This window comes from Oryx dammah, unplaced genomic scaffold, assembly GCF_014754425.2.
Source record: "Oryx dammah isolate SB20612 unplaced genomic scaffold, SCBI_Odam_1.1 HiC_scaffold_9, whole genome shotgun sequence".
Taxonomy (NCBI): domain Eukaryota; kingdom Metazoa; phylum Chordata; class Mammalia; order Artiodactyla; family Bovidae; genus Oryx; species Oryx dammah.
The window spans coordinates 56,034,229-56,057,255 of record NW_024070193.1 but is presented as its reverse complement, the minus strand read 5'-3'; the positions used below and the strand labels follow the sequence as shown (position 1 = coordinate 56,057,255).

The window sequence follows — 23,027 nt, the reverse complement described above, 5'->3', positions numbered from 1 at the left end:
TTTTATCCTGATTACAATGTAATTTTCAGTTGCACACAAAAAAATATTTTCTCTCTTTTATATTTTTTATGTCACAATTTACCTCTTTTTATATGGTGTAGTAATTAACAAATTACTATATAGTAGGTTTTTAATATCTTCTTTAACTTTGATACTAGATACTAAATGGTTAACACACCACTACTTTTTAGAACTAGGGAATTCTAAGTTTGACTGCATGCTTAAATTTACCAGTGCATTGTATATTTTCAAATGTTTTTGTGTTACTAATTAGCAGCCTTTCATTTCCGCTTGAAGAATCCCTCTGACAAGTCTAGTAGTGATGAACTCCCTAAGCTTTATTTTGTGAGGAAATCTTTATTTTTCTTTTTTTTCTAAAGAACAACTTTGCCAGATAGAGTAATCTTGATTGGCAGGTTTTTTTTTTTTTTTCCTGCAGTGTTGATTATTGAAATAATTTTCAACTCGGATAAATTGTTGTGATCTTAAACTAGCTTTTACCCAGGGATATTTAATTCATTTCCCAACCAGTTACCTGGGAGGATGTAGTTAATGAGTCTGCCAAAAATGGTTCGAGGTAATCATTCTACCTATGGACTGGAGGTAATGGTTGTGATTGGATAAGATGGACATCTTTATTTCTTAAGAACACATGCACCTAGGAATTGAAAATGAAGATCAATAGCACTTACATTTTAAAAGCTTTAAGGGAGTTTAACATACAATTGAATATGCACACATACATGCACAGATGTAATCTAGAAAATGTCTATTTTTTCAAGTTGTTTAATTATCATCATTTTTCTATACAATTACTCAACAAATATAAAAATGTTTGACAGCTTCACAGCCAGTTTAGCTGTTGCTTGAAAATGGAGCTTAAAGTTAATAATAAAATTAAATGATAGGATTCTGCCATCTCTGATTTTCTCTGCATCCTATGTTTATTACAACATGATTTATATCAATTCAACATTTATAGAAGCTATTCACAAATATATTATACAGGGGAGGTAGAAATTGGAGTGCTGTGAATGTGTCAGCCTCATGCAGAGATGGGCTGCCTTCCTTCCCACCTACAGGACACACATTTTATCCACTACTGGAATTAATCAAACTCAGGGTCTCCTGGCCAAAGCATAATTTGAACATTTGCCATATCTAAGAAGCATTCCAAACAAAAAGGCAATGTTCAACTTCAGGAAAGTGGTGCAATTCAAAGCAAATACAAACTTTCTTTCCCTATCTTTCTCTATTGAAATTATTATTATTATTTTTAGCATCCCTGGAAAAGTGACTTAAGCAATTTTATGCCTTTCGATAAAAGGAATAAACTTTTAAGTGAAGTGATACTGAGGGCTCATTTTCTTATTCTGATGAGTAACTTTTACTCTTTTTTTTTCCCCCTATACTGATGAAAGACTTTAGGCTTTTAGGATCCATTTGGTAATAATATCTCTATATCAAACATAAACTATCTTCCCTGTTATTTTTGTTTAAGATAATTGAAGAGAACTACTTGATAAGCCCAGGGCCAACTTAATTTTACATGTAGATATTTCTAATTCAAAGGTGAATTGCAGGAGAAGTAAAAGACCTTCTGAAATCATTAATGTTCAAAAATATAAATTTATAATTTATAAAATATAAATATATAATGTTCAAAAAATTCTCATATTCCATGAGAATAATGGCATATTCTGGGGGTACTAACATTCACATTTATATTCATATGGATCTGGCTTTAGAAGAAACTGGTAATTTGTGTAAGAAATTACACCAATTTTTAAAGATAAAATATCAAACAAAGTAAGAGTATTCCTGTTGGAGAATACTTTAGTGTTGAATAAAATGCACAAAAGTATGTATTCTAAACTCCAAGGGAAAACAAATAATCATTTAGTGATGTACAAGTCATTCAAAATATCTACCCAGCCCTAGTTTTGTAATCCCTGAAGTAGATACTCCACATTTCCCTTTGAAATATGCAAGCTACCGGAAAAAATAATCAATGAGTAACTTCAAAAAACAAAGATTAACAGAAAATGAATTCCCAGAAATGTACAAGAATACAAGTCTCTACTTATACCTTGGAGCAGAATTAAGGTTCTTAACACCCCCACTAACTCATTAATTAATTTACACAACTAAGTCTAGTTTTCTTTGGTTCTCTCCTTGCTTAGCTTTTAGAAGAAAACATTATATTCAAACATACAAACAAGTCCACATTATACATAGCATGTTGTCAAATACTAACGCTGCTATAGTGATTGTCCCTGCTAACCATCATATTCAAGACTTTTTTCATTCTTTTAATGTTGTCAATAAAGGGCGTCTAGAAGCAGAATCTGAGAATATGTATTTTTTAAAAAGATTCTCCAGTCATACTGAAGGTTAACCATATTTGTGATCAACTTCTCTAGACGATACAAAATGTGTTCACAGCAAAAAATCTATGAAAATAGAACAAGTTTGAGTCCAAATTCAATAGAAAAAAATCCAGAAATGTTAAGTCAAGGAAAAAAAAAATGAACTGAGTGAACTAAAGAAATATTGCAAATAAAGACAGTGTGTTAACAAAACTGGATTCAGTATTGGTGGTAGCAGGGACAAACTGACACTGTAGAAAATAAAATATACGTCTTGAAGATCTGACTTAAAGAAGTTCTCTCAATACACAGAAAAACAAAGTTGTCAATTTTTTTCAAAAAATGAGGGAGACTATGATGCGAAGAACCAACTCATTAGAAAAGACCCTGATGCTGGGAGAGATTGAAGGCAGGAGGAGAAGGGGACAACAGAGGATGAAATGGCTAGATGGCATCACCGACTCGATAGACATGAGTTTGAGCAATCTCCAGGAGTTGGTGATGGACAGGGAGGTCTGCTGTGCTGCAGTCTGTGGGGTTGCGAAGAGTTGGACATGACTGAGCGACTGAACTGAACCATGATGTGCATGGAGGCTAGAGAGTAGAAACCAATGAAATTATCAGCACATCTTCCAGAAAGAGAACTACGCTGAAACAGAAGCAATAACCCAATGTGTCAACTAAAGCCATCTTTCCAGAACTGATACATCCTTCATGGAGATTGAAAGAACTGACCAAATTCTAAGCAAAATGGAAAGACAGAATAGCTACAGATATTTGGGGATTATTTAAAATATGTACAAACACCCATGCAGGGGGAAAAAATGTGGTTAACTAAGAAGAAAACCAAATTTAGCTTTTTAAATATATTTGCTATGGGATTAAAAATCAGAAGACAATGAACTGATGATTACTGATTTTTGGAGGTAAGATCACAAAATTGTATACTCACGCTACTGAATGAAGCCACCAAAACACTATCTAGCTGAAGTGCAAAGCTGATCTTCTTAATATACATAGGTATTACCTCATTTAGTAAATATCTGTGAATTCAAATTTAATAAAAGACATAAGCAGACAAATCACAGATGAAATGTACATGGCCAATAACCTTAAAAATAATAAATATTACTAGTAATAAAAGAAATATAAACAAAAACAAGATATTATTTTATGATCAAATCTGCAGTGATTCAAACAAGTAAGAGGGACTTACTTCCCTGGTGGTTCAGTGGTTAAGAGTCTGCCTTCCAATGCCCATGCATTCAGTCCTTGTCTTTGGAAATTCCATGTGCCAAGACACAGCTAAACCATGCACCGCAACTACTGAGCCCAGGCTCTAGAGCCTGTGCTTTGCAACAAGAGAAGGCACTGCAGTGAGAAGCCTGCACACCACAACTAGAGTGTAGTCACTGCTGCAGAAACTAGAGAAATCCTGTGTGTAGCAAGGAAGACCCAGGGCAGCCAATAAATAAATAAATTAATAAATAAATTTTAAAAGTAGCACGTTTTGGCAAAGTTAACAGTTGTTGAATGCAAATTGGCCTGTCTTTACCAGAAATTAATCAAGCTCTGTGTATAAATTTCTTTCTAGAAATATAGCTTTAAAAAAATCCAACATGTAGACCAAAATCTATTATAGTGATAATTCTAAGTATGAAAAATTTGAATATTAAATAGGTGAGAATATTCTTGGTAGACATAGTTTTATAGAATAGTGGTTTGATAGGTAAGAGCAAACGTATAATCTATCTACTATTGATAAAATGGTATTTTTTTGAAGTATATTTACTTATGAGAAACACACTCAGTTCTAAAGTGAAAAGTGAAAGTGAAACTGTTCGTCAGTCATGTCTGACTCTTGTGACCCTATGGACTGTAGCCCACCAGGCTCCTCTGTCCATGGGATTCTCCAGGTAAGAATACTTTAGTGGGTCTCCATTTCCTTCTCCAGGGGATCTTCCTGATCCAAGGATGGATAGAATGGTATTTTTGAAGCATATTTAGTCTTGAGAAACACTGAGTTCTAAAGGAATCCCTAAATGCTGTCTGGGAGGTTTTTGGTGATTCATTCTATTCCATACTGCTCTAAATTCCCAAAAAGTTAATAGTTTCACAAGCGTAATTATACTAGTATACCACTAGCTTTCCTTTCTTACGCGTTTCCCTCCACTTGAACTTCCTGGTCCTTTCTAATATGTATTTGACAAAAGCACTACAGATAGAGAGTTTTATTGAATCTTAGATGGAGGAAATGGTCCATGGATTAATGTCTGTACTGTGCAGTCTTGGCAATTGAGGCTCACCTCAGCCTTCACTGGGACACAGGAAACCAGCTAATGGCTGATAATGTCCAGGAAATTAGTAACTCGTGCATATGGTAAACGCTCTGTTCCCAGCCAAATGATTTGTTTAACTGGTGACTGGAGTTCTCATAGGGATTGTTAGCAGAGTGGAATAGTAGGGCTTTATCACCCGGCCTATGTGCTAATCCTTGTTTTTCCCTGCCTGAGGAACTTTACCATCATACACAACACAACAGAAAAGTGTATAACCAAACGGTCGAAGTGTTAAAGGCACCAACATTCGGTAGTCAGAAAGGAACTTTTTTTTTTTTTAACCCTGGTATGCTTACATAAAATGGTTCTCTTAATTAGCTTAAAATTCTGTAAGATGAAGTGTGAATATTTCTTAGTTGTGAGAAAAACATTAAATCAGATGTCACTTTGCTTAATGTTCTGTTCCTATCTGTTCATTTTGTCAGTACTGGTGCTGATTATTTATCATCTGTTGTTTTCATTCATTGATTCCCTACATAGCATCAGGCCAGCCTCATGATCTGTATTTTTGAGTATGTATTGTCTCATTTATTCTCCTTACCGCCTCTTCTCTTCCTGCCCTGTTCTGTAGTCAGCATGCACATTTCTCCCAAGCCACGGTTCATGGGCTAGCTCTTCAGGAAATCTGAATGACACTCGAATCTTTGTATATGTTCACACAGAACCATGTTCAGCCTCATAGACACTATATTCACAATTTATAATTTAAATCTTATATAGGAGATAATTGGATACAGTCCTTCTGCCATCCAGACTATAAAATTCATGGGGGAAAAGACCATAATGGTTCCTGCCGCCACCATTGCACAGGTTCTGTCCATCAGATAGCATGGAATAGTAAACATTTGTTGAATGAAAGAACTCTATGTGGAGTAACCATTGTTCAGGTATTATCAGTGAAGAAATTAAATCTCAAAAATGTAACCTAACAAAAGTCATACAACCATTACCACATCTGGTTTTTTTTTTTTTTTTTTGACTCAGTAAGATAATGAAAGCACTGCAAACTATATTATTTCCTTTTATATCAAAACTGGACTTTATTAACTATTTACCACTTCTCTGCACAGTCTTTTAGACTGATCCTCAGCCAGGGACCACTTGGTGATGTCTGGATGTCTGAAGACGTTGCAGGTAGTCACAGCTCAGAGCAGGGGTCTTGCTAGGATCTGCTAGCGTTCTTGGTACAGGATGGGGCTCCTCCCCTCCGGGTCGACTGCTTTACCTACTCAGCTCCTTCCTTCCTTCATCAGTTCACTCAATATATTTCCATAGACTGCTTTGTATGTGGAGAACCAGTGGTGAATAAAACACAGCTCCAGGTGAAAGGAAACTTACAATCTATCAGGAGGTGCAGATAAGTGAATAGGTGATTGTCACACGTGGTAAACAGTTATATCTAGAGGTGCATCCAGCAGTACATAGTGGAACACAGTATACTTCATCTGGGAGGCTCTCCTGGAGAAAGTAGCACCGAGGCTAATATCTAAAAGATCATTTAGAGCAATAGTTCTCAACTGCAATTTCTAGAAATATTTTCGGAAGTCACACCTGTTGTAAGGGGTTGATATAGTATCTAAAGAGTAGATATAGGCCAGGGTAGCTGCTAAACATCCTTTATGAAACATTACCTTAACTGCCCCCTCACACACACAATAAGGAATTGTTTGATCTAAAATACCAATAAGGTTGAGGTTGAGAAACCCTCTTTTAGAATGATAGCATCAGGTCATTGTGATATCATCACTTCATTTTTAAAACCCAACTTAATTTTGTCTTTAATTAATATTTTTCTAAGTTGCAGTTGAAAATAAAATAATATCTGTCAATTTATCTATCTATTCATCATCTATCTGTGACTTTTCATCTTATAAGTGATGGGAAGCTATGTGATTACTTAATAGAAGCCAGTTAAAATGTTAATGCCTTTAATGACATGTCATACCTAATAATTTGTCATACCCCCTTTCTATTACAGTCCTGTCTTAAGTGTCTATGGCATTTCCATTTTTTGTCTAGTTCTATCAAGCCAGAGTCCATGTCTAAGTCAGTCTTCATTTTTCCCTCATGGTGGGCTTTTAGATTTTTTATTGGACAACCCCATACAAGTTATTTCTCTTGGAGAGGGTAAACAGTTAAGTCTGATGAAAAGTAGAAATCAGTGGATTAAAATATATTTACTATACTCTAGTACACATAAATGGGGCCACATAATAAATTTTTGATCACTTAAAATTCTTTCAGTTAAGGGTCTGAAGTCACACATGATTAAGCTCCTTTTGGATAATTTTCTCTGAATGTTAGAATATTTCTTCAGAAAATGCCTCCTTTTATTTTTTAAGAACCATCTTTGTAGTTGGAGATCATTTATTTTCCTTCAGGGCTGGACAACTAGAAGAGTTGAAATGTGATTAGCATTTGGCTACCAGCATGTCCTTTTAAAAAGGAGAGAAAATGATGATTAATTAAAATTCAGGTGCTTTCAGATGTATTTTCACATATTGTCTATGCCCACATACTCTCCAAAAGTAAAGCAAAAATAAATCTTATAATTTGGTTTCCATTTTACCTTCATGTCCATATTTTATTTTGAGACATTTTCTCCTCTATTCAGTCACTATAACGTTCTCATAGCTGGTTTTTATAACTTGCATTGAAAATGATTCTATTTCTTCTCTAAATATTTTGGTGTAATATTTACATTCTGCTTATATATTTGTAAGACTTCCCTGGTGGCTCAGATGGTAAAGCATCTGCCTACAAGGCTGGAGACCCAGGTTGGATCCCTAGTTTGGGAAGATCTCCTGGAGAAGGAAATGGCAACCCACTCCAGTACTCTTGCCTGGAAAATCCCATGAACGGAAGAGCCTGGTAGGCTACACCATGGGGTTGCAAAGAGTCGGACACGACTAAGTGACTTCACTTTCTTTCTTTATATATTTGTAAACTGTTTGTCTTCATTTGCTTTTTCTTCTTTAAAATGCAGTCTGCAAAACACATTGTGGATTAAGTGGGACAGCTGTGTGTGTGTGTGCGTGTGTGTGCATGTATGAGTGAGCATGCATGCTCAGTCATGTCCGACTCTTTGTGATCCCATGGACTGTAGCCTGCTAGGTTCCTCTAACCATGAGATTCTCCAAGCAAGAATTCTGGAGTGGGTTGCCATTTCTTTCTCCAGGGGATCTTCCCGACATAGGTGCTGAACCCACATCTCTTGTATTTGCTGCATCGACAGGTGAATTCTTTACCCTTGTGCCACCTAGGAAACCCATGGGTGTGTGTGTTAGTTGCTCAGTCATGTCTGGCTCTCTGTTACCCCATGGACTGTAGCCTTACAAACTCCTCTGTCCATGGGATTTTCCAGGCAAGAATACTGGAGTGGGTTGCCATTTCTTTCTCCAGAGAATTTTCCTGACCTGGGGTTGAACCTGGGTCTCCTGTATTACAGGCAGATTCTTTACTGTCTGAGCCACCAGGGAAGCCTAGGAAGCCCGTACAGCTTATAAATTTTTAAGCTGAAGGAAAAAAGACACTACAAATGTTTATTTTAGTGGTAAACACAGTCGACAGTAAAAAGCTCAATGCACCAGTATAAGAATGCAGAGTTTTAAATATAGGCAAGTCCCCACCTCTAGACTGTTCTACATTTCAATCTACAGAGTAATATTGTGTAATATTATGGGATTCCTTTGCATTTTTTAGAATTATAAATGAGTTAATAAAAGCTATGTATTCCTCTTAACTCTGATGATTCCAAATTATAGTGTGTACTGTGGGATCATTATACCTCATGTACATCACAGCAGATCCTTGTAGAAGAGGAAATGGGGTTGAGATGGGTTGCAGATAACAAGGGTTATCCAAGAAGCCTATAGAGAAAGTAGAAATGAGAGATGATATAACATTGCTTCACAAGTTGATGAACAAACAAAAATAAATCATGGATGTCTATTAGCCTCAGTCTTGGCAGTTCAGTTTCTGCAAGGGGAAAAAACAGTGTAGCTTTCTGATACCTTTTCCATATTTTCCGTAATTTAATTTTAATGAGAGGGCATAATGCATGGTGTATCCTGCAGGCTCCACTGATTTATATCCTTTCATATTAATACAGCTCACATGGTCACTGCACTTCCCAAGATTTTGTAACAGCTAGTTAGGAGGTGGTCTGCTATGGCAATTAGATCTGTTACATGGTCTTCTTGCTGTTTCCCCCTCTTTGGGGTTTTGTTAGAATATGGTGCAAAGCAGTTTTCCTTTTTGCTGCTTGGCAGTGTGTAAGTATCTTAAGAGTTAAGATACTAGCTTTGGTGAAACTCCCTGTTTTCAGAGTTCCCAACTTACTAAAACTATTGCTAAGTAGGAATTTTGTTGATTCAGGTATCAGTGCTATGAGGTTGTGAAGTACCTGTCTTTCTATCTTTGAGATATATTATGATAAATGAGATCGCAGATCACTCCTACTTTTCATTCAACATGTGTAATTGATAGTTAAAACTGTGTTGTTGGGACCTGATTCACAATAAGGTGTGCGCAAATATTTATCACACCAAAGAGTTTTCTTTTCAAGGGTGTCTAAGTGTGTTTAACTTCCTTTGATCATCGATGTAAGTCTTACTGGAGCCCAGAGTATTCAGTAACCCATAGAATCTTGCATCAGAGCTAGAGCTGGGTATGGTTTGCTCATATGCTAAGAATCTTTCCTCAGACTCTCAAAGTACAAAGCATCTATGAGAACTTGCCATGGGTAATTTCTTACAATAACTAAGGGGGATTTTATGAGCAGAACATATGTTGGCATAAGTGGACATGAGAAAAACCAGCAGCCAGATTAAACATTCACATCTGTTTCTGAGTTTTCCTGTATGATTCCTTTTTTACTTATTTATTCTTTCATCTGCTAGAGCTCACTTGCAGACAAATGTTGCTGATGCCAATGTTTAAGAAAAATAAATGGGCAGAAACACTCTCTCCATCAACATACTTTTTTTTCTTTAATTTGGGAAAAAATCTTCACTATGTCAAGGGAGGGCAGAATTCTTTCACATGAAGCACAACTTTTCCATAATATGCAATCCAAGCAATAGACAAATGACAAAAGATATAGTCACTTTCAAAAATCTGAAAGAGAAAAAAAAGTCCTTTTTTTTTCATAGCTTGGCTCAGCATAAATACTCTAATAGAGTCGATGGGATAAGATGCTTTGGGAAATGGTAGCCATCTATTTGGGACACCAGAATTGCTATGTTGAGTATATTTCCAAGATACTGTAAACTGGTAAATTTATTACAAGTTTTAGATATCCGTGAGCTACTTATCAGTAGAATATATAAATAGTAAATCATTAAATTTTTCATTATATTTAAATTTAATTTCAAGGTCCCCCTTTCTTGCTGTACAATTGTTGGAAAAGATTTCCCTTTTTTTGGTTGGATTTTGAAGTTTTCCCTAAACACCTTTTCATAAGCAAATAAAGAAAACTGAAGCACTTTACATTTTTACTCCACTTTCAGAAAACTCATATCTTACTGTTGTATTTTTCACATAATTCTATATATGAGGTGACCAATCACCTTATATTAAAACTAAATTTTATAAAAATTAACAGTTCTAAATATTATACTTATACATTTTAGTTTATAATTTGTTTATGATACTAGTTCTTTGCTGATAGTTTAATGAGGAAAACAAAATTTGTTGAAAAATTTGCCTAAATATATTTTATATATTTTTCACCTTTATTTTAGAATTTTAAAAACCACATACACATGTAGAGAAAATAGTGAAATAATAAGTTATAAGTATCTTTAACATGTCCATCACCTAATATCAACATTCTCCTACTGTAAGCCCTGTTTTTTCCAAGATTTTTTTCAATTTCCTCACAGCACTAGACCACATCCCTCGAAGTATTTCATCCTTAACTAGCTGAGGATTTGTATATTACCTAGAAGACCACCTCCCAATTGAGCTTTCTTAAAAAAGCTGTTATAATTTTTGTGAAAATATTTTGATAAGCTTGATATAATGCTCTTAGTTAACATTGCATTTAAATCTTTCCAACAAAATCACTGATGATTATCTAGAAAAAATGACTTAGAACTAAGTGTAATATGCTGATGAGATATTAAAGGATAAGGCAGAATATGTTTCATCTTACATTTTTATTGTCATTGCTTCTGGGTTATATGCTGCTTAACTGTGAAGACTATACAATTTTGCAGAAAACTTCCCAAGCTTATCCCCTTGGGGTGGGTATTTTGGTTCTGCTATGCCATTGTTTAGACGATAGGATGTACTCTGTCACTTACATGCATCACTCACCTAAGCTGTATACATGTTTTTCAAACATATAAAGTGTTAAGACTAGGAGAAGAATGTGGTCATGGTAAGCACAGTTGAATACCTTCACCAAAACTGTTTAGCGGGAACACCGCTTAATTACATTTGAAACAGAACAGCTGAGAGGCAGAAGGCCCAAATGTTTCCTGAACTAGTGAGGAGATTCAGTGTGCACTTGTCTTTCTCTGGTCTCCCTTGCATGGCTTGGGAAGAGTGTTAGAGGGCGGCAGAAGTCTGCTCTTAGGCTGATAGCATACTTGGGTTGTGTGTTTTTGTGTTTCATTCATATTCTTTACATGCAGTGTTCATTGTAGGGTTGGTATTAGCAGGATACTTGCTTCTCAAAGTACTCTGTATATTTCAGAACCCATGGTTTTTATTTCAAACCTGCTATAGATTTGATGCTTTTTATAAAATAAGAATGAATCCAGAAAAGTAGAATAAAAGAAAGCAGACAAAATACAAACTCAATTTTATTATTATTAGGTTTAACATATGTGAAACTAGTCTGTCAAATTACTGCATGTGTTTTTCCTTCTCTACAATTTTATTGTCATGGATTTATAGTGTTGTGCCAATCACTGCTATATAGCAGTGACTCAGTTTTACACGTATAGACATTCTTTTTTAAAATATTCTTGTCCATTATGGTTCATCCCAGGAGATTAGGTATATTAATAGTTCCCTGTGCTATATAGAAGAGATTCCTGGTGGCTCAGGGGTAAAGAATCCATCTGCCAAGCAAGAGACCTAGGTTCAATCCCTGGGTTGAGAAGATCCCCGGGAGAAGCAAATGGCACCCCGCTCCAGTATTCTTGCCTTAGAAGCACCGTGGAGAGTAGAGCCTGGCGGGCTACAGTCCATGGGCTGTAGAGAGTTGGGCATGACTGAGTGACCAAACAGCAGCTGTACAGTAGAACCTTTCAGGGTTTGCACCCCAAACTCCCAGTCCATCCCTCTCCCACCTGGGCAACCACAAGTGGCTTCTGTATCATCTGTGAGTCTGTTTCTGTTTTATAGGTAGGTCCACTTATGACATACTTTGGATTCCACATATAAGTGACATCTGGTAACTTTCTGTTTTCTGCCATACTTCAATTAGTATGATCATCTTCAGGTCAATCCATGTTGCTGCAAATGGCATTATTCTGTTCTTTTGATTGCTGAGTTAATATTCCACTATGTATATGTACCTCTTCTTTCTCTGTTCATCTGTTGATGGGCATCAAGGCTGTTCCCACATCTTGTCTACTGTGAAGAGTGCTGCCATGAACATAGCAGTGTGTGTATTTTTTGAATTACAGTTTTTTCTGTATACATGCCCAGGAGTGAGATAAATTGTTTTTAAAGCTTACTCTATGTTTTTGTTCCTTACCTCTTATCAGACAAGTAACAGATGTTTTGTGTTATGGGCTTAAGTCTGCAGATCTGACAGGACTGTGGCCTGTAGGCAGAGATGACAGTCATACCGTGGAACTGCCAGTATGGCACCGTCACTGACCAACAAGCCGAGACCCCAACCAAAGACCTATAGAGGGGTTGTGCATGCCCCCTTATCTGTGCCAGGTTTTGACTGGATTGCAAGATGATTGTAGGGGTCCTAGAAGAAGAAGAGGCAGGATAACCAGGGAGTCTGGGTTAGAACTTTTAAATATGGGCTGGGGTGATTCAGTAAGAAACTGTTTTCCAAGAGACACCACGGTGTTCCAATATGCTAACAACCTGCATAAGCAAACGCCGGTACCTGTCAGTACCATTGTGACATAGTAGATGATGGTACATATATGTTGAGTGAGTGAGTGTTTGATTGGATGAGGTTTATAGAAGGAGCACTTCTCCTTTAAAGTTTTTATTAATGGCAATTCAGATGTGTGTCAGGACATGCAGAGCTTTCTCTCTAATTAGATATAACAGGACCTAAGCACAAGAAAAAGGGGACACGGATCATTCAGGAACCCATGTCCAGATCAGAGACTCCTCAGTGCACATTTGCTTTGAATTCACCTGGAGCTTTTCTCTTTTATGTGACCTCATCCCCAGTTACATGTTTGCAGCTGTAATAATTTGGATTTCTTCTCACAAGTAGAAATTTTCATTGTAAAAAAATCAAATTGACTTTGAGTCAAGGCCTATTCTTAAAGAAGTTTATTTTTTGAACTTTAAGTATTTTCTAGATGATTTATTTATCGGAGAACAACCACTGAGGTGGGTATGGAATGTTGACTGCTGGAGGTGGATACGAAGTACATGAAGACCCTATCATTAACACATGTACATTCCAGAATGAAAATGGCAGATTACTGCATAAACATTAGTGAGAGAATAGGGACAAAGTAATATACGGCTCAATGCCTACAAGAAATAGATTTTATACAACAGTCCCACAGTTTGTCATGTTCTTCTCAAATCCTGGCTTATGCATGAGATTTGCTCTCACATCCACTCTTACCCCTCCTTGGTGAAGTAATATAAAGCCTTTTTTCAGATCTCAGGGTAGATGACACTTATTTTTGAACCACTTTGATGGGCAGTGCCTCCAAGAATCTGGAGTTATATGTCCCTTCTTGGAATCCTTCCAGCCTCCTATAATTATCCTGTCAAATGACTGAAACATTTGATACCTACACTTTACTTCTGATCTCTCCCATAATATTAGCCCCTTGTCTGCCATGCTCAAGAAATAGATGCTGACTGGTTTAAAAAAAAATAGATTTTCAATCTCTTAATGAACATCAGAAACCAAAGCCTTATTTTAATTTCCTAGAAAACACTCCTTGCAATAAAGCATGGCCTCATATTTTGGAAGGAGAAATGATGCATGAGTAAAAAACTCATGCATTCTGGTGGAATTTTACATACATATTTTTAAAACTTTTCAAGAATGAATATTCCTATGCACATATTTTCTACCCAACCTCCCTGACCTTTCTGCCTTTCTTCTGAGAAAAATAAAAGCCATTCTTCTTTTTGTATATGTCATGGGATTTGCCAAGTCTTGGGTGCAGACATGTTTTATTTCCTGGGTAATGAGATACTTCCATTTGAGATAGGGCACCTTGTCCTGCCCTAAATGAGGTATGCCAACCCAAACATGAATTGGAACACCAAACATGGTGTGTCTGTTATGTGTCTGTCGGTTGTGTGATCTATTTCTGAAAACCAAGTGCAATGCAATGCCATATTTTACTGTTTGTGAACTTTACCTTCTGTTAATATGATTGAAGTAACTGGAAATGGAAATTGTCAGAACAATTTAGCAAAGAAGCCCTGTAAAACTTGTTATAGTCCTGGTAGAAAAAATCAGTTTAGAAGGCATAGTCTTCAAACCTGGTTTTATTTGGTAAAACACATTGGTGCCTGACCTTTCCACAAACATACCAAAGAGGAGTCATTTAGAGGTCTTTGTCTTAAATTATAAACAGCAGGCTGATCAAATTCGGCTGTATTTTGCTCACAGTCTATGACAGAGTGCATAAGTACACCACACAGACAGCTAAATGACTGGCTCTTTGGATGAGTGTGATGTGTATTATATGAAATTGCATACTCGACAAAGCAGTAAAAAGTCAATCTTATGTACTAGAAGAATCTAAGGATTGAGTAAATCAAAGAGTCTTCACAAGTTTGTAATTCAAGCTAATCTTTCCAGGCTGAAGCTAGAGAGTTTTACACTCCTGGGCAACTTTTAAATTTCTGCAGTTGTGTTTTCAAGGTAGAAAACCAGAAGTGTTACACATATTGTGCATTAAAGTGTATTTTCAGGGAGTGCATTTTCAACGTAAAAAGAAATGAAGTTTCATGAAGTGTGAAATATAAAGTAAGTTACCACAGGTGATAACTGTTACGAGGTGCCACACATTTCTTGTGTGTATCCCAACACAGGTATTCCTCAGGTGTACACCTGAGCAAGTATAGCTCAGGGCTTTAGTAACAGGTCTGGACCTCAGCTACCAGTTGTATGACCTTGAACATGTCACTGACCCTCTCTTCACCTCAATTTTTTCCTTTCTAACTTTAGGATGATTATAGTACCTATGTCATAAGATTGAGGATTAACCGATATTTTACGTTTAAAAGAACACTCACCTTCCTGAAGAAGCTTTCAAATTTAGCTATTAATGATTTTTGTTGTTATTATGAATAATAATAAAATATCTATTTAAATCAAGAGAATTAGTATATATGTATATAAATAGATATTTGCATATATTTTTTCATATTTTATACAATGTCTTCCTATAGACACCAGTGGGCATTTATCTTGGACACATTGCCATGTTAATATATATAAAGGTTTGTTTGTAATCACTCTATAGAATTCTATTTCATGGATAGACCATGATTTATGAGTCCTCTATTGATAGAGATTCAGATTCATTCCTACTTTGTCTTATGACCACAGTGTTGTCATAATAGCTTTGTATATGATTTTTCTTAGGGAGAGGGTGGGATGATTTGGGAGAACGGCATTGAAACGTATAATATCATATAAGAAATGAATCACCAGTCTAGGTTCGATGCAGGATATAGGATGCTCGGGGCTGGTGCACTGGGATGACCCAGAGGGATGGTATGGTGAGGGAGGTGGGAGGGGGGTTCAGGATTGGGAACACGTGTACACCTGTGGTGGATTCATGTATGGCAAAACCAATACAATATTGTAAAGTAAAAAAAAAAAAAAAAAACACTTTATCTATAGGATAAATGGATCAAGGCATGCCTGTGAACAATACATTTAAAATACTGGTGAAAGTGAAAGTGTTAGTGTTTGACTCTGCTACACCATGGATTGTAGCCCTCCAGACTCTTCTGTCCATGAGATTCTCCAGGCAAGCATACTGGAGTGGGTAACCATTTCCTTCTCCAGAGATCTTACTAACCTAGGAATTGTACCCGATAGCAGGCAAATTCTTTGCAGGTCAGACAGAATCAGACAGATTCTTTACTGTCTGAAAAGTCAGTGACAAATATGTTACAAAATTTTGCCAAGCTTTTCTTCTACCAACAACTTAAAGAAGTTGTCTTGTAAGGGGGATATTTTGAAGACTCTTTATTTAGTGTCTAATATATATATATGTATATACTTTCTTTTTTTCTTTTATTTATTTATTTTTAATATAAACAACTTGTAAAAGAGACACCAAGAGAAAAGAACCTACACTGATGTTGACAAAAAGGTTTAATTAGTAGTAGGTAGCTTTTGCTTTTTTGACCAGTCATTGCATATCATAAACCAAGGCTGAGGAAGAGAATTACAATCCACAGATACAATTTTATTGAAATCTAAAAGAAATATTGCAAACAGTTTTACAGTCTTATTTTTAAATTGTATAGTGAAATTTTGAAATTGTAAAATGATTGGATTAGTTTCTTAATGTATCTGTTGTAATTTATAGGAATTTTAGTCAAATCAATTTCATGTCCTCCTCTTGTTAACCTTATTAGCACTGAGACCCTCCTCCATGGTTCTGTGATCTATAGAAGCACCCTGGTCTCCATGCAAGGTTTACACTTTATTATCTCCATCTCGAAATTCTTCGCAATTTTTGAACAAGGGACCCTTTATGTTCCTTTTGCTCTGGGCCCCACAAATTAAATAGTGAGTCTTGGTTAGCAGTAATTAAATTCCTTATTAATTAGGTCTGTTCAGTTGAAACACAGTATATTTGTTTGTCTTCTGGGAACTGTCTCATGGTTGTGTTCATGACATATTTCTGAGAAGATGCAGGATTTAATGTCCAACAGGATATCAGCAAAAGTGTATCAGCTAAATATCTGATACAGAGCTGTGAGAATATAATTATGAATGAGACTTTGACACAGATCTATTTCAAGGGATCTTATTTTCTGAACAATAAAAAAGCCTGTGTTTACATAAAGGCATATCCTGTAAGGCTGTGGGAGAATATCACTATCCACAGATGGGATTCCTTTCCCATGGAAAGTGTTAAGTCAAATGGGAGGTTGCTCATTTTGTGCTAATGTGCTGATGATGTATACTTTCGAGATCTGATTGCCTGATAACCCCAATTTAACAATGAAACTAGCTCAGGCAAGATTAATGCTTGTTTTCAATGACATTGACCTCAGTAACCAATCTCGAACTTGAACTGAGTCAGTGTTCCCACCTTCTCCTCCTTTCCTGGTCCAGATTTTCCTTCCACCTTTTGATAAATGGTTCTAATTGCAGATAATCACTGCATCATAATATTCCATGACTGGGTTCTCCTACCTGATTTGACAGAGAAATCAAAACTAATTAAACATGGGAGAGGAGAGATGCTCAAATCCTGGAGATAAACCACTTGACTTAAAACCTGTGACCTTCAAACCTTGAGAGCTTCTCTAAGCTTGGCCTTCTTGATGGTAAACAAGGATGATGATAAATCTATGTCATACAACATTTTTAAGATTTAATGAGATTATTGATGAAGAACCTGAACCATGTGAGCTCCAAAGAAAAGACTGTTTAAAACAAAGAAACCAAAGAAGCGGTTTCACATAAATGGATTATCATATATATTTGATAAAATACAGTGGGATAGATGTATTTTAAATACAGTTTTTAAATTTTAGTAATATACTCCTGATAAGTCCTGAGTAAACAGAAATGAAAAGATCAACTAATTATACATTTCTGATTTTATCATAATGTATAACAGTGTGCATTTTATCATGATGTATAACAGTATGTGAACACTGTATAACAGTGTTCAGATGCTATAAAATAGTAGCTTTAAATTACCATGTTTGACTGACATTTAGAGTATAAGTAATATATTAACTTCCCTATACCAATATTATGTTGGATGAACAGAATGTCAGTCAACTCATTTGACCTTGGGCTGCTGTTCAAAAAACCCATTTTGGGTTCATAGCGTGTTCTGTAAGATGATTTTTATCACTGTAAAAGATATTATGGAGCATTTATTCCAGAATCTTCATTTGTAACTGAGAAAACTTGAGTCCCAGAATGATTGCTCAAGTGTTAAATATTGATCCCACAAAGGTGATCCAAAAACCTAGGCCTTGTTGTAAAATATTTGTTTGGACTACAGAAATAAGAAAGCCTTCCTCAGCGATCAACGCAAAGAAATAGAGGAAAACAATAGAATGGGAAAGACTAGAGATCTCTTCAAGAAAACTAGAGATACCAAAGATGGGCTCATAAAGGACACAAATAGTATGGACCTAACAGAAGCAGAAGATATTATGAGGAAGTGGCAAGAATACACAGAAGAACTGTACAAAGAGATCTTCACAACCCAGATAATGACAATGGTGTGATCACTCACCTAAAGCCAGACATCCTGTGGGCCTTAGAAGGCATCACTACGAACAAAGCTAGTGGAGGTGATGGAATTCCAGTTGAGCTCTTTCAAATCTGAAAAAATGATGCTGTGAAAGTGCTGCAGTCAATATGTCAGCAAATTTGGAAAACTCAGCAGTGGCCACAGGACTGGAAAAAGTTAGTTTTCATTCCAATCCCAAGGAAAAGTAGTGCCAAATAATGCTCAAACTACTGCACAATTGCACTCATCTCACACACTAGTAAAGTAATGCTCAAAATTCTCCAAGCCAGGCTTCAATAGTACATGAACTGTGAACTTCCAGATGTTCAAGCTGGTTTTAGAAAAGGCAGAGGAACCAGAGATCAAATTGCCAGCATCCACTGATTCATCTAAAATGCAAGAGAGTTCCAGAGAAACATCTACCTCTGCATTATTGTCTATGCCAAAGCTTTTGACTGTGTGGATCACAACAAACTGTGGAAAATTCTTCAAGAGATGGAATACCAGACCACCTGACCTGCCTCCTGAGAAATCTGTATGCAGGTCAGGAAGCAACAGTTAGAACCGGACATGGAACAACAGACTGGTTCCAAATCAGGAAAGGAGTTTGTCAAGGCTGTATATTGTCATCCTGCTTATTTAACTTATATGCACAGTATATCATGAGAAACGTTAAATAGGATGAAGCACAAGCTGGAATCAAGATTGCTGGGAGAAATATCAATAACCTCAGATACGCAGATGATACCACCCTTAATGGCAGAAAGCAAAGAAGAACTAAAGAGCCTCTTGATGAAACTGAAAGAGGAGAGTGAAAAAGTTGGCTTAAAACTCAACATTCAGAAAACTAAGATCATGGCACTTGGTCCCATCACTTCATGGCAAATAGTTGAGGAAGCAATGGAGACAGTGACAGACTATTTTTTTGAGCTCCAAAATCACTGCAGATGGTAACTGCAGCCATTACATTAAAAGACGCTTGCTCCTGGGAAGAAAAGTTATGACCAACCTAGACAGCATATTCAAAAGCAGAGACATTACTTTGCCAACAAAGGTCCATCTAGTCAAAGCTATGGTTTTACAAGTAGTCATGTATGGATGTAAGAGTTGGACTATAATGGAAGCTGAGCACTGAAGGATTGATGCTTCTGAACTGTGGTGTTGGAGATGACTCTTGAGAGTCCCTTGGACAGCAAGGAAATCCAACCAGTCCATCCTAAAGGAAATCAGTCCTGAATATTCATTAGAAGAACTAATGCTGAAGCTGAAACTCAAATATTTTAGCCACCTTATGCGAAGAACTGACTCATTGAAAAAGACCCTGATTCTGGGAAAGATTGAGGGCAGAAGGAGAAGGGGACGACAGAGGATGAGATGGTTGGATGGCATCACGGACTCAATGGACATGAGTTTGAGTACACTCTGGGAGCTGGTGATGGACAGGAAGGCCTGGCATACTGCAGTCCGTGAGGTCACAACGAGTCGGACATGACTGAGTGACTGAATTGTACTGAGATCTTTGTCATCTTTAGCACTGAGCACAGAGAACGGAAGTAAATTCTTATTCTCTTTTACCACTTCCTCATATAAATGAGAAGTCTATCCTGTGTCTTTACCTTTGGCTTGCTTGAGTTTTAAAAGCCATAGAATGATGGGAGAAAGCAATAGTGTTCAAAATGGGTGATATAAGTACTTGCTTTGGGAATTTACAATATGAAGGTTTGCGGAAGTAAAGCAGTTTTGGTTGAGGAGAGAGAGATGTAGGAGCCTTCCGTGTTCAGGACGAGTTAACAAGCAAGGGGAAAAGAAGAGGCCTTTTAGTGTAGGAAAATTCAGCTCATTCTCTGCTCTTCCAATTTTCTTCTTTTAAGTCAATGCTAGTGAAGTATAATTTCTGTTCAACAAACTGCGTCCATTGGAAACGTACAAAGCGATCTGTTTTGACAGATGTGTGCAACTGAGAGGCCACCCCACCAGCACACAGGCTCTGGGCCTTTCCTGGCCCACAGCTGGGTTTCTGCAGCCCATCCCCCACCCCAAGGTACCACAGCTGCCCCGGAGGACTGGAGCCTTGCAGCCTGATCATATCACTTCCCGTGTCCCCAGAGAAGCTTATCAGCTGTTTCCCTGGAATTATTTTTTTTTTATCACTGTATTTTCTCACTATATTCCTGGGGAAATAAAAAGAATATATTTTATAGTCAGTTGGCCAATTTCATTTAATAACTGGAAACAATTATGTACAAGAAACAATATTCAAAATTTTAAAAGTGCCATAGGAAAGCCAAAACAAAATTAGGCTTACTCTGCAAAATCCAAGGTGATGTAAGGGAGAAATATACAGGTGAAGTCCCAAGAAGATCCGTTTTTAAAGAATAACTCCTTCCTGTAGATAAGTCAGGAATAAAGTCATTTTCATTCTCCCTGCAGTGCCTGTCCAAGAGTGGGAAGGGGGGTATCGCAAAATGGATGGAAAGATGGGTAGATGGTGGAAATGAGGAAGGCAGGAAGGCAGGAGAGACCACATCCAGGTCACCCATGACTGTTGTAGCGATATCAAAAATTGAAGGGCTGAAGGAGAAAGAATGTTTTCTTATGAGTGTGCTGCCTGGTGATGACCTTATTTTAGTGCTGGGAGGTCCAGTTTGAGAGCTAGCTCCAGCACTTGGTGTTGTGACACGGTCCTCTCTCAACTTTGTTGAACATCATTTCTTGATTCATGTCAATGTATGGCAAAACCAATACAGAATTGTAAAGTAAAATAAAAAATAATAAAAAAAAGAAACTAAATAAATAAATAAATAAATAAAATAGGAATGGATTGTTTGTGTTGTAGGGTCGGTTTAAGAATTAAATGAGGTCATACATTTTGTTATAACAAGTCAGACATGAAAAAGAACACCCATTATGATTTCTGTGTACATGGAGTTGGAAAAGAGCCAACATTGAGGGATGATGATGATAGAGAGAGTGCCGCCTCTGGGTAGAGGGTGATAAATAGGAAGAAGCACAGATGCTTCTGGGTCATGATAATGTGCTGTTTTTTATTTAGGGGATAGCCGTGTGTGTCTGTGTGTTAAGTAATACAAGCCATTCTTTTATGTTAGAAAAGACAAGATATACCTTTTCTTGTATGATCTAAAACTGTCCCCAAAGTGTTTTGGGGTAGAGAGATGGGAGATGAGAGTGGGGGACTTTACACAGAATATCTCCTGTTACTCTTTTTTTTTTAATTTATTATAGTTGATTTACAATGTTGTGTTAGTTTCCACTCTATAGCATCCCTATTGATAATTTTTAAATTTTAAGTATTTAGTTCTTAATTGAAAGATAATTGCTTTACAGAATAGTGTTGGTTTCTAGTATACCAATATGTGAGCAATTTAGGAAATTAAATACATTTTAAGCAACATAGGTCTAAGCCCAGGTTTCCCCACCTTGTCATTTCTCGATAGGTCCTTGGTGATAAGGAACTGGTAATGGTATGATGATGAAGCATCTAAGATGGTCTAGTGCAAAAAGTCAGCTTTTAGATGTAAAATGAAGTCTTGTTTTCCGGAGATCCATAATGTTACCAAAAACATGTTGGTTTCTAGAGATTTCTGTCAGGAAGGAACATCAGATAACTCACCAAGCATTTTTAAATACCACAGTAATTGTAGAGAATACTTACCATTATAGTCTGTACCCAGCAGCTGAATGCTACTTGGACTTCCTTTCTTTCTCTCTCATCCCAGCAAGAACATCACAACAGCAATAAATATTAGAGCAGCATCTGCTACAAGAGTGGTGATTTTTTTCAAGCCCAGAGAAAATTAGATAGGGAAAGAATTATGAGAAAACTTTTTCAGATCTTCTTGTAAAATATGTGGGAAGGCATGTAAGAAGGAAAATGCATATGTAAATTTTTTATTATTATTATACTTTGAAAAGGATAGGAGGTGAGAGTATAAAAACAATTTTTAGAAGAGAAAAAAATCTCCCTCCAAAAATTGTGATGCACTTATTAGGATTGAGGATAGTTGGAAATCACTTACAGTCTCAATGACAGACATGATATTGTCACTTTATGATGGTGAGGACCATGTTGTTTATTTCTTTGGGGCCCCTGCTGGTATTGGTGGAGGCATATAGTAAGAGAACTTTATGAAGCCCAGATGGGCAGTGTGGCAGTGGAGAAAGGAGGGAATGAAGAAGGAACCTCTCTGCTGACCTGGGCCAGTTTCTCATCTTATCAGTGTGCAGTGTATTCATCCATCCACTGGGCACATTGCTCAAATTAATGTCTGTCAATAGAATATTAATACAACTCACTTGATTCGCTTGAAAACTCCAAAATTTCCACGTTAGAAGATTTGGCAAATCTTCTGGATGATGTTATTAACAAAGCAAAGTTTAATGTTTGATACCACCTTTCACACACCTCTGGATTATGTGTCCAACTTAAGGCCACATTGCTGAAAGTATGTTCTGGTCCAGTGAAGTGTTTTTGCACTTGAGGGTGTTTATTCTTGCCCTCTCAAGGATCATGTATTGAATGTTTTAAGTTCCCAAGAAACTGTGGTATATTGAGTTGTATTTACTAAAAGCCCATGAATCCTGGATCTTAGAAAATGAAAGCTGAGCACAGGAAAATAAACTTACATATGCTTGGAACCCTGAGAAAAGTTTGCTGGAAGTTAAAATTA

At 36.7% G+C, this 23,027-nt stretch overlaps 1 protein-coding gene and 1 long non-coding RNA gene across 11 annotated transcripts in view; both read left to right on the top strand.

Moving 5' to 3' along the window:
• The window catches only part of RBMS3 (RNA binding motif single stranded interacting protein 3), an 820,638-nt gene that overhangs the window by 358,741 nt on the left and 438,870 nt on the right, over window positions 1–23,027 (top strand). The window lies entirely within an intron of this gene.
• On the top strand, window positions 203–22,320 carry LOC120867883. The gene is made up of 4 exons (XR_005722054.1): window positions 203–2,437; window positions 9,102–9,109; window positions 14,431–14,434; window positions 22,309–22,320. It is a non-coding gene; the product is annotated as an uncharacterized LOC120867883 (long non-coding RNA).